At 35.2% G+C, this 13,749-nt stretch overlaps 1 protein-coding gene across 1 annotated transcript in view; it reads left to right on the top strand.

Annotated features, from left to right (window-relative positions):
• Positions 1 to 13,749, top strand: part of SEMA3D (semaphorin 3D) — a 278,459-nt gene that overhangs the window by 77,496 nt on the left and 187,214 nt on the right. The gene's annotated exons all lie outside the window — the stretch shown is intronic.

The following is a 13,749-nucleotide window of genomic DNA, read 5'->3' as shown; positions in this document are numbered from 1 at the left end:
AATGGTACAACCACTTTGGAAATCGATTTGATGCTTCCTTAAAAAGCTGGAAATAGAACTATCATACGATCCAGCAATCTCACTCCTTGGAATATATCCTGGAGAAATAAGAGCCTTTACACGAACAGATATATGCACACCCATGTTTATTGCAGCACTGTTTACAATAGCAAAACGATGGAAGCAACCAAGGTGCCCATCGACGGATGAATGGATAAATAAACTATGGTATATTCACACAATGGAATACTATGCATCGATAAAGAAGTGAGGAACCTGTGAAACAGTTCATAACATGGAGGAACCTGGAAGGCATTATGCTGAGTGAAATTAAGCAGTTGCAAAAGGACAAATATTGTATAAGACCACTATTCTAAGAACTTGAGAAATAGTTTAAACTGAGAAGAAAACACTCTTTCATGGTTATGGGGGGGGAGGGAGAGTGGGAGAGGGGCGCTCACTAATTAGACAGTAGATAAGAACTACTTTAGGTGAAGGGAAAGACAGCACACAATACAGGGGAGGTCAGCACAATTGGACTAAACCAAAAGCAAAGACGTTTCCTGAATAAACTGAATGCTTCGAAGGACAGCATAGCAGGGCAGGGGCCTGGGGACCATGGTTTCAGGGGACATCTAAGTCAACTGGCATAATAAAATCTATTAAGAAAACATTCTGCATCCCACTTTGAAGAGTGGCGTCTGGGGTCTTAAACACTAGCAAGCAGCCATCTAAGATGCATCAATTGGTCTGAACCCACCTGGATCAAAGGAGAATGAAGAACACCAAGGACACAAGGTGATTATGAGCCCAAGAGACAGAAAGGGCCACATGAACCAGAGACTACATCATCCTTAGACCAGAAGAACTAGATGGTGCCCGGCTACAACCGATGACTGCCCTGACAGGGCACACAACAGAGAACCCCTGAGGGAGCAGGAGAGCACTGGGATGCAGACCCCAAATTCTCATAAGACCAGACTTAATGGTCTGACTGAGACTAGAAGGATCCCGGTGGTCATTGTCCCCAGACCTTCTGTTGGCCCAGGACAGGAACCATTCCCGAAGCCAACTCTTCAGACATGGATTGGGCTGGACAATGGGTTAGGAGAGGGATGCTGTTGAGGAGTGAGCTTCTTGGATTAGGTGGACACTTGAGACTATGTTGGCATCTCCTGCCTGGAGGGGAGATGAGAGGGTGGAGGGGGTTAGAAGCTGGCGAAAAGGACATGAAAAGAGAGAGTGGAGGGAGAGATCAGGCTGTCTCATTAGGGGGAGAGTAATTGAGAGTGTGTAGCAAGGTGTGTATGGGTTTTTGTGTGAGAGGCTGACTTGATTTGTAAACTTTCACTTAAAGCACAATAAAAATTATATTAAAAAAAGTACATGTGTCTGTAGATGAAGAATACACTTATTTTAGAAGGCAGAAATGCAAATCATACAAAATGTAGTGAATGGCCAAAATATCACTTGGAAAGATTAAGAAAGCAAAACTGATTTTACTTGTTATAACTCAGTGTTGTAAATACTTTGAAAAAATGCAGCAATTACAATTAAAGGTAAAGCTCTTTGTTTATAAACTCTTTTGGCTATTATAATAGCCAAATAAGCCTTAAGAAGTAACTTCAGTTTGGCTTACTGTCAAAACTGCTTCTAAATATTAATCTCAGCTTTAAGATCTCCTGATAGATTTATTCTTCAAACCTACTTAGTAACCAGTATTCTTTTTAAAATGTCTTTCTTACTCTGCCTTTTACTTTGTATTTTCTAACAATTTCCATACCCAATAAAGCAATTAAGTACATTCTTTTAGTTAGGATTTCATTTTGGCAGTGCATATGAGCTCAACACATTAGAAGTTCAGAGAAAATAATGGTCTATTATAATTGTAATAGGAATCTTATCTAATCATGTATTAAAAAAATTATAGAATGAGAGTTGGGAACTTTAATGCCAAATTACATAAACACATTTGTAAGCATGATTGGAGAACATGGAAGTTTTCAGATTTTCTACATAAATTTCATTTTCATTTAATGTCTTTGGAAAAATAGTTGCTACCACAGTACAAGTAAAAATGGAAGAGCTTTAAGCTAACATTTGTTGTGCCAGACAAGGTACTAAGTGCTTTCCATGTGTTATTTTATTCTCAAAACAATCGTATTTGGTAAGAACTGTTACCCCTGTGTTATAGTTGAAGAAACTGGATTTAGAGAAATTAGGTGAATTCTCTCAGGGGCATAAAACTGATTAGTGGCAAAACAAGGATTACAACAAACTATCCTAAAGCCAGGGCTTGATTTCTTAGCCCCTAGCCTCTGTCGCTTCTAGGAGTTTCAAGAATTTTATCTCAGTTGCTATTCCAGTTTTCAGTGTGTGGATTCCAACTCTCGGTTGCTATAACACATGGTAAAAATGAATGGGCTTAATTATTGAGGATTTCAAGAGATTATCTGAGGTGAATTCTGTATTTTAAAATTCTGACTACAGTCCAAGTTTCACTTTTGAGTCAATCTCAGTGGTCATACTGTAGAAGGTTGTATGGCCTTTTCTCTGAGAGAAGAAGACATAAAAAATAAAAAAATAGGGAAATGTCCATCTGCAGCTGTGTGTGCAACTCAGGATTCCCCCGCTTCCCTTAACTGGGCACTTTTCAAAAGCAGAAAGATTTGGGATGGCCACTTAAATCCAGTTGTTCAGTGTTAGCTGAGGATTTAAGGATGGAATTATACATAGCTCAGAAAATATACTACGACATTGAAGGTGGAAGGGAAGTTAGATACCCTAATAACTCACCATGTGGCTTTACCAGACAGTTGTGAAAAAAATAATAATAATAGGAAAAACATGTTTACATAAGGAGGACCAGAAGGATTTTTAGAAATACGGGGATGCCTGATTAAAGAGGTTTTAATTTTGAGCACTTTTATCAATCTCACTGTAATGAGGCCATAGCCAACCTATACTTTACACAGGTATATTCCTCAGACACTGGACAGTTGCAAGTTACTTTTAAAGTACAAATGTGTTAATTCTAGGAACTACTTTCTTATGTGATGTGTTGTAAGAGGATGTAGATAAAAGGAATTAATTCAACTTTACCCATGAACTCTTTGAAAAGGTCACTCTGTGCTTCCATATTGCATATCCAGTGTATCTAATAGTGTTTCTGAAAGAAAGGCATTATCCAAAACCAACCCACTGCCATAGAGTCAATTATAACTCATAGCGACCCTATAGGACAGAGTAGAACTGCCCCACAGAGTTTCCAAGGAGCACCCGGCAGGTTTGAACTGCCAACCTCTTGGTTAGCAGCTGTAGCACTTAACCACTAGGCCACCAGGGTTTCCAAAAGGCATTATAGAGTCAGACTTTAAAATATAATATCCTCATATGGAGATGTATATAAAGATAGTCTAAAACTTCTATTAGTTATAAAACAGTATTTAATTATTTTACAGCTATGCTATTTGGCACTATAAAATACTTTAATGTTTATTTTTAGTTTTATTAATTTCTGATTAACAAATTAAAATATGTATTTTGAAGACACCAAAGCTCATGTTATAGAAATGTTTAATAGCAATGTAAATATATATTTAAATTATTATTGAATATGGAAGGAATTTTTTAATATGTGCTTTTAATATAACATCTTATGACTAGAAATATATTAAGACGTTCTAAGAGGCACAATAGCTCTTTGAATCTGTGGGAGAGACAACCTCAAATCTTTGGTATGCTATAAATATAGCAATTGTGAAAACTGTTATAAATAATACTTGGCATGTTTACAGGTCTGGAATGGTTTAAAATGTGATTGAAAGAAAAAATATATATATTTAGTTCTTTTTAATGTAGCCAAACCTAATTAAATATTAAATAATATCTCATTTCACCATGCTTTCAATAAGGAGATAATGCTTCTCTATTTTTGAGGTTATCATAATGAATAAACTAAAAATTATTTTTAAGCTCCTGCTATATATCAAAGTTTGGTTATGTTTCCATATATAATCATAGGGTGTTATTAATGATGTGAGGTCAACCATATTTTTAAAGCTGGTATGAATTTCAGTGTATACTTTATAATAAAATAATTTTAATGTAAGTAAAAATACCTTGAAAAAACTAAGCTTGAACAAAATATAGCTGCTTTTAAATGTGATGATTTTTTTCATACAGGAAAATTATTTTAATTAGCTTTTAAAAATAATCCTATACTTATGTCAAAGGTGGTAGGCAACTAATAAAATATAAAGCATGGAAAGTTTTTAAGTGGCATCATAATTAGGCAGAGTAATTTTTAAGGAAGCTGAAAACAAAGGACTTTAATGAGATTTCATGAAAGATATTTATACCATTTTTAAAAAAATAAAGGCATGAGGTAGGAAAATAAATAGTACACTGAATTAAGTAGGATAAATGCAAAAAAAAATAAGTAAATAAAAATTTTTAACCTACTGAGATCCAATGCAAAGGATATATTGAATTATCGACATGTTATCGGTACTTTGACTATACCGTTGAATATATTATGTCCTTGAATTCCACAAAGTTCACAAGGTTATTTAAATTCCTTATTTTCCCTCTTTGAAGTTTAGTATTATTTCTGGAAAAGACACCAAAAGAAGCCTAATCGCACTCCCTTTTCATCTTTTTAATGAAGATGAAAGCCTTAAATCAAGTATTACACATGCTCGCCAATACTTACACCATTTTGATTCTAAGATTTTATATGAAGTCCTTATTTCATTAAGTATTTAGTTATTTTCCCTTAATTATGTGATTTAATTTAAATGCATAGCATTGGAGACTCTCCAGATACAATTGTCTTATCCTTCATAACCAAATTCCAACCATCAATTTGATTCTCTTTCCTAAAACCATAGAAAGGGAGTTTGTTTGCTCATGATTTATTTGTGACCTTCTGCAATTATTTCATTTATCGTCATACTCCCAAGTATTATATAATATTTCCCTGATAGCTTTTTATTGTACAGACCTTATAAACTGTAAGCATACTTTCAGGTCATTATTAAAAGCCTTGTCATTTGTTTTTGCACTCAAAAAGGGTATTAACAGAAAATTAAGACAAATTGAATACAAAATTTTAAAATGGCTTGTATTCATTGATCACTTACTGTATACTGGGCATGTGGTAGTGTTTTACATCATGATTTTTTTTAACCCTTACAAAAAATGAATTAAATTATCTTTTTACCTACAATTTCAGATATGATAAGTAAGACACAGAGAGGTTAAGTAACTTGCCCAAGAATAAACAGTCAGCAAATGGAAGACCTGGACTTTATGCCTGAGTGCTTAACCACTGGGTAGCTCTGCTTCTAGAAAGTTCCAGAAGAGTTATAGAAGATATAACTTGGAACAGTTAGAAATGTCAGTTAAATAAATTTAACATTGTAGTCATATACGGGTACAGAAATGAAAATTATAATGTAGGTTTATTTCTAAAATTTATAGCTTTTTTTGTTAAATTATTTTTAGTTGTGATAATGGCAGAACCAAACAAAATGTAGTACTATTGACCAGGCTAGAGCCTTCGGAACCCTTGAATTTTTGGTGTCGTTGTTGTTAGGTGACATAGAATTGGTTCCAACTCGTAGCAACCCAGTGCACAACAAAACGAAACACTTCCTGGTCCTCTACTATCCTCATAATCGTTGCTATGTTTGAGCCTATCGTTGCAGCCACTGCGTCAATCTGTCTCATTGAGGGTCTTCCTCTTTTTTTGCTGATCCTCTACTTTACCAAGCATGATGTCCTTCTCCAGGGACTGGTCCTTCCTGGTAACATGTCCAAAGTACTTGAGATGAAGTCTCACCACCCTTGCTTCTGAAGAGCATTCTGGCTGTACTTCTTCCAAGACAGATTTGTTCATTCTTCTGGCAGTCCACGATATATTCAATATTCTTCACCAACACCATAGTTCAAAGGCATCGATTCTTCTTTAGCCTTCCTTATTCATTGGTCAGCTTTCGCATGCATGTGATGTGATTGAAAATACCATAGCTTAGGTCAGGCACATCTTAGTCCTCAAAGTGATATCTTTGCTTTTTTACACTTTAAAGAGGTCTTTTGCGGCCAATTTGCCAATGCAATACGTCGTTTGATTTCTTTACTCCTGCTTCCATGGATGTTGATTCAGGTAAAATGAAATCCTTGACAACTTCAATACTTTCTTGGTAATAGTTGGTAAATATCTGTTGCAGAATTCAGTAGAGTTCTATGTGGAAAACTGTCTTCAGGAGACACATCCCTTTTCTGGGCTGTCAACCCAACAATGAGCATGAGATCTGAAAATACAAACTTACTTTATAATAGTGACCCAAGGAACATACAATTAGAAACGCAAATGGATTGTAACAATTGTATTGAAGTATTTAAACTAAGATGAAATCCATGAACATGGATTATCACTAGGAATATAAACAACAGATCATTAAAGAACTATTGACTGCTAAGGATGCTGGACATTTTTGTTTTATTTATTGAAAAAAGCTGCCTGTTTATTTGCATAGCCTCTTTGTTTAATCCAATATGTTAATTAGTAGTTCAATTTGGTTAAATATAATGAGATTCAGATCTGATGTGAAAACTAGGGTCCTAAATTTCTTTCACACACTGATTATTTTTATTCCCAATGTTTTGTTTATGAGGTGGATTATGTAAGCTCTTCCCCCTATGCAGATGGAATGCCTCAGTTGCTAGAAATTTTTATTTCCCCAAGGTGTTTCATTAAATAGTGAAGAAAGACAGAAATAGTGTTAATGTGTTTTACACATCTTCTTTTTCTTAAAAAAATAAAGTAAAATAAGGATACATAGGGTTCATTTAATTTATCTTAAGTGTTTTGATTTCAAAATTACATGCATTCCTGGAAAAGGTATGTGAATATGAAATTGAAGGTCACATTTTTCCTGCTACATGCTGTTTTTTAAGATTAAAAATTTTGCTGTCAAATATTGGAGTTGCTGGTAGATTTTGCTGGGATGTCCTGGTCTGCTTATTTAAAAGTGGGGTTACATAGACTCCTTGGAATTACTCTACATCATATGTGTCAAGTAAACATAATTTAATTAGTTCATAATTATTTGCTTCTTTCCAACCATTAAATCTTCCAACCTTAAAACTTCTAAATTAGATAGAGTATAAACATGTGTTATAATTTGACTTACGTAGTAATTTATTCAAATCCTATTTCCTATTTGTAAGTGGTTTTGTATAAGTAGATTAATGTCTTTTAACAAATTGGAAATTAATAACCTCTGAATATTTTTTTTGAGAGTGTGATGAAATACCTGTTTCAGAGCAGCATTAAGCAATCAAAAATCTGTTCAACTCTCCCTCTTTTAACATAATCAGTTTTTCAGTAAACATTTTTAGTTGTAAAACAGTGTGCATGTGAAAATTATATATATGTTTTAAAAAGGAAATAAAAACAAATCCTTAAATTTGCATTTTATTTGTCAGTCTTCTGACTCATAGTGACCCTATTGGACAGAGTAGAATTACCCCATTGAGTTTCCAAGGAGCGCCTGGCGGATTCGAACTGCCAACCCTTTGGTTAGCAGCCGTAGCAGTTAATCACTTCGCCGCCAGGGTTCATAGAGTTGCCATGAGTCGGAATCAACTCGACGGCACTGGGTTTGGTTTTTTTTTTTTTTTGGTTTGTCTTTCTTATCCAGGCACCAGTCTCTTTTTCTGTTTTTGCATCACTGCCTTGTTCCAACCTTAATGTATGTACATTTGAAGCAAGTGCCATGACAATATTTTTAAATATATATATATATATTGCTTTGAATAACAAGTTTCTGTCTTAGTCATCTAGTGCTGCTACAACAGAAATACCACAAGTGAATGGCTTTAACGAAGAGAAGTTTATTCTCTCACAGTCCAGTAGGCTAGAAGTCTGAATTCAGGACACCAGCTCCAGGGGAAGGCTTTTTCTCTCCATTGGCTCTGGAAAAAGGTTCTTGTCATCAGTCTTCTCTTGGTCAGGGAGCATCTCAGCGCAGGAACTGCAGGTCCGAAGGACGTGCTCTACTCCTGGAACTGCTTTCTTGGTTGTATGAGGTCCACTGTCTCTCTGCTCGCTTCTCTCTTTTATATCTCAAAGAGACTGGCTTAAGACACTATCTAATCCTGTATATCTCATCAATATAACTGCCACTAATCCATCACATTTCATCTTGGTGATAGGATTTATAACACATAAGGAAATCACATAAAATGGTGGACAATCACACAATGCTGGGACTCATGGCCCAGCTAAATTGATGTATATTTGGGGGGACACAATTCAATCCAGGGCAGTTTCCAAGTGCGCCATTATTTCTGCTGATATAGAGACCATGGGGCCACTGAATGAGTTTGTATATAGAATAATCTGTAACATTTTATTATTAAAGCAGTAAATTTCTTAAGATTTAAGTCCATTTATAGTCCACATTAAGTGACATATTAGCTAAATATTATGAAGTCTGGGAAAATATTTACTGGATAAATAATTCAACATTTGAATTAATAACTAAATTTGTATTTCAAGGGGGAAAAAGCAATATTTTTGGGTATTTGCCAAAACGTCACTTAATTTTGGTAATAATGACAGTCATAAAAGAAAAAAAAGTACTGAAATAAATTGGAGATAGGAACCTGTCAATAATAAATACATGAGGGCATCAGGTCAACTCATGGTGCTCTCACGTCTGACAGTATAAAACATTGCCTGGTCCTGCGCCATCTTCATGATTGTTCATATGTTTAAGTCTATTGTTGTGACTATTGTGTCAGTTCATCTTATTGAGAGTTTTCCTCAATTTTTTTGACTCTGTGTGAAATACGGTATCCTTTTCAAGGGATTGATCTTTCCTGATGATCTATCCAAGGTAAGCAAGCTGAAGCCTTGCCATCCTTGTTTCTAAGGAGCATTGTGGTTATATTTCTTCTAAGAGTGATTTGTTCATTCTTCTGGTGGTTCATGATATATTCTATATTCTTTGCTAACACTACAGTTCAAATGCATCAATTCTTCCTCAAGTCTTTTTTTCGTTGTCCACCTTTCACATCCATATGAGGCAATTGAAAAGTCCATGGCTTGAGTCAGGTGCAACTTAGTCATCAAAATGACATCTTTCCTTTTTAAACAATTTTAAAGAGGTTTTTTGGAGCAGATTTGCCCAATGCAATAAATTGTCTGAGTTTTGGACTGGTGCTTCCATAGATGTTGATAATTGATCTAAGTAGAACGTAATTGTTAGTAACTTCATTTTTTTCTCCATCGATCATGATATCATTTATTTATCCTGTTGTGAGGTTTTGTTTTCTTCACATTCAGACATAATCCATACTGAAGGCTGCAGTCTTTGACCTTCATCAGTAAGACCTTCAAGCCATCTTCATTTTCAGCAAAATCATTTACAGTACAGTTTTATTAATTTCTTATAAATGTGTTAACTATTTGAGCACTTTGAACCTTGGTAGGTGATTGTTATCTTTGGGACCTCTTTGTAACTTAAGCATTGTTCAGGAAAAAACTCAACCGACAATATTAAATGTAAGAAGTTACATATGTATATTCTGAAATTTCACTCCTCCATTATTTTCTGTTTAGCTGAATTCATTAGGAATAAGATACTGAAGAATTTGATTTAGCTATAAGTACATGGCTGCAAGGCATGCAACCCAAGTAACATGTAATAGTGGGTGCTTTTCAGTGTATTTTGGAGATATAGGTTTTGCATTTAAAGCACTACAGAATGAAAATGTAATGACTGTAATTTATCTTTACTGACAAATAGTTTATCTCTGCTCTACAACTGATTACTGATGATGTTCCTACTTAGTTTGGGATGTGGTGAAATATTACTGGTTATTATAGTAAGGATGCTGGGAAGTAGATTAACATTTAATCAAATGTGAGCCTTTTCTTCATTATCTCTGGAAAACCTGATGATCTTCCAGACTCCAATACCAGCTGATGGAGAATATATTACATCTAACAGCAATGAAGTCTGTTAATGGAAAATTATAGTGGTTTGAAAGATCTTTCAACCAGAAGTTTCTTCCATATAAATTCTACTCATTGGTAATAGTACTGTGCACTGAAGCAATGATTGCACACCCCGACTATACTAAAGTACTAGGATATTATATATATTAGAAAATATATGCAAGAGAAATTTAGAAGGAATGAGAACTAATAAATTTAAATTCAAATTCTATTCCAAGGTTCATCCCAGTGGATCCTACATACCACATACTCTGTGCTTTAATTCAGCTACACTTGATCAATAGACTATATAATAGTTCTCTGCAACCACAGGGAAAATTTGGTGGTGTAGTTTTTTTTAGTGGTTAAGTGGTATGGCTGCTAACCAAAAGGTCAGCAGTTCGAATCCACGAGGCGCTCCTTGGAAACTCTGTGAGGCAGTTCTCTTCTGTCATATAGGGTTGCTATGAATTGGAATTGATTCGATGGCAATGAGTTTTTGTTTTGTTTCTGCAACCATAAAGCTACTTATTTGTTTGTCTGTATTGTCTCTTTGGCTCTCAGGATTCTTTTATAATCACCATGCCATGAAGTAATGCTACCAATAATTGATCAGACTTGTTCACTGTAAGGGAAAACCACCTATTCAAGCAATGGGTCAAAAATATTACCTACAATTTGACTAACATGAGTTCATGCAGATATTCCTTTTAATTTAGGGATAATCATAGCTCCTTGTGTTTCCTGAGTTGGGCAAAGAATTCCTGAGTGATCGTGAGGTATGACAAATAGTTCTTTATAAAGTTTAAAAATCAAAAAAATTTCCTCCCTTCCTCCACCTGTACACACACACACGCACCCCTGAGAAAGAATCCTAAATATGTGTTCTAGTTTTACATGTGTGAAGACATTGTGTATTTTAATTATTTCTCCATGCATAGAAACTCTTTGTCCCCCTAATTATACATTATTCTGCCTTTACGACTGTAAAGCAAAATAAATAAGAGAAATCAATGAAGGTCACAGATAAAATTTTATATATCTTGTTCCTCAGATAAATTTTTTGATGAGTTAATACCCATCTAATGCCTTCTGAACTCTTCTACTCTTTGGGGAAATGGCAGAAGACTTTCTTGAATGTTAGATTATGCATTTGGATCTCTGATTTAGTGGAACAGTGTGTAAAAACCTCTCATAATCAGAACACTCCCTATTAGCTCCACATATGAAAATTCCCAAGAGTGCTGTTTGTCCCAATGAACATCTGGAATAGATTACATGCAGTTAATTGGCTCCAGGTCGGGCTTGTTACAGACAGTAGCATGCAGTATAACCTATGCAATTCACTAAATCCACCCACTTTGGGTTAAATCACACCTACTTCTCTCCATAATTCCTCCCAGATGCACAACACACACACACACACACACACCCTCTAAAAGATAGCAAAATTGTCAATAGATTAGTGGAGAAGATATTGACAAGACATTTAACTCATAAATTATCTGAATTAAAAGATTAATCCCTTAATTCAAAGGATTGTTGGAAAGAAAAACAAATAACCAGGAGCAACAGATTGTAGAGAGTGATTGTTTTATAGTTGAAAAATATTTAAAGTTAAAAAAATCCGGCAGTTGAAAGATTTTTGTTTTGTTTTCTTTCTCCCCCAACTCTTAGCATATGTTTCAGCACGTGTAGGCACTTATCAGAATGTCATAGTAGTAAAGAAAACAGTGCTTTGATTTTTACTTATTTAATGATATTAATGAGTTGGGTTACAAGGAACAGTATGACTACTGTTCTTTGAAAACCAAAACATCAATCTTCTTAACTTATGGTGTTGGAGGCACAGGGCATGTCTTAGCGATTAATGACCAGTTGGAGGAGTAGATATCTCAATACACAGCCAAGGGCCATTAACTCCAACTGGTTATTAATTCCCAGGAAATGTCCTGCACTGAGGTCATTATTGCTAATAAAATGCACATATGGAAAGTTCCCTCTCTTTTGCTTGTGTACCTAAACATATATTCACATTATAGGCATTGTTACATGTCATAAAAAAAGTAATATTTCATATGTCCAGAAGCTTGGAATAACTAAGCCTAATGTGAAATTTAATGTACTAAATCTCTGCATTCAATATGCCTTCTACTTTTTCAGGGAGTATGCGTAGGAGAGAGAATACATGTTTGTGTGTCGAGGAACAGGGAAGCCCTGGTGAATGTGGGTGGAACTAACACACATGTTAGAATCATGTTAAAAACACAGCATGAAGTGAAGGCATTGTTTGAGTCATAATATATTAGGTACCAGAAGACACATGAGGCAAATGTAAGGGTTGGGTTAAATTCCTGTTTGGTGTCCTCTCTCTTCCATTCCACTAGCTTATGCTACACTCTCCCTCCTTTCTCCTCAGAGCTATCTAACCTAGTCCAGCATGGTGCCCGCCTTCATTTTCAGGAACCGTTAAACAAGTATCACTGTGTTCTGGAACTGCCTCTTTTTAGTGGCCATTCTCCTTTCTCTCTCTTCCACAAAACTATTCTTGTCTTGCTGACACCTATATTATACTCCTTTGAGTTGCCCTCCATAACATTGCACAAATATGTTTTATCAATTGTTTCATGAGACTTTAATTATTGTAGACCTCCTTAGAGGTCAACGTTTCAAGATATTTTCTGTGGACTGTCGCTTGGGAAGACAGCTATAACTTAGTAGAGCAGGAAGAGAAGTTTAAGTCTCCATTAGGAGTTCAGAATCACTTGATTTGACCATAGTGAACAGTACTCAAAGGGTCAGGTACTCTAACCAAAACCATTCAGTCTTAAGGCTAAAACTTGAATCTTGGTTCCCTGCCCAGGAAATTATTTAAGAAGATAGGAGTAAAAATAACAGATTGGCCCATAAAATAAGTAATATCACCTGTGAGTACCATGCCCCTCAAAATGATCATCCAGATGAAACCAGATTGTAAACCTTTACCCTAGACCAAAGATTAGAAGGCAAGGCGGGACAGGGAAGCTAGATTAATGGAAACAGAACAACCAAAATGGAAATAACGAGAATGCTGATTTATTGTGAGGAACATAAGCAGTGTCAGTGAACAATATGTGTAGAAATTGTTAAATAACCTAATTTCATGTGTAAACCTTCACCAAAAATACATTTTTTTTTTTTAAAGAAGTTAGGGGGTAAGGAAGTAGGCTCTAGTTAGAGTCCAGACCAAATATGATTTGATCCATCCCTTATTAGCTGTGTGATCTTGGATAAACTCTTTAATTCTATTCCTCAGTTTCCTCATACAGGACATGGATATAATAATATAGTTGTCATTAGAATTAAATGTTTTAATCTATATAAAGCACTTGAAAAATACCTGGTACATATTTTTGCCATTATGTGCCTTCAAGTCATCCCCTGACTGTGGCAACACCATGCACAATGGGATCAGACCATTTCGATCCACAGACTTTTCATTGGCTGTTTTTTCAGAAGTAGATCATGAGATCTTTCTTTCTAATCTGAATAATTCGAAAGCTCCACTGAAACCTGTTCAGCATCATAGCAACACGAAAGCCTCCACTGACAGAAGGTGGTGGCTGTGTTTGACCTGCCTTGGCCAGGATAAGAACTCAATAAATATTATTTGTAATTATTATTATTAGTTTTGAAATACGTGACTTTTTAATTACTCTATGTCTTAACCAAGGCAGTTTATTTATGGCAATTTAGTT

The sequence above is a fragment of the Elephas maximus genome, chromosome 8 (assembly GCF_024166365.1).
Source record: "Elephas maximus indicus isolate mEleMax1 chromosome 8, mEleMax1 primary haplotype, whole genome shotgun sequence".
NCBI classification, from domain to species: Eukaryota; Metazoa; Chordata; class Mammalia; order Proboscidea; family Elephantidae; genus Elephas; species Elephas maximus.
Note: the sequence above shows the minus strand (reverse complement) of the source record. Positions and strands in the feature narration are given on the sequence as shown.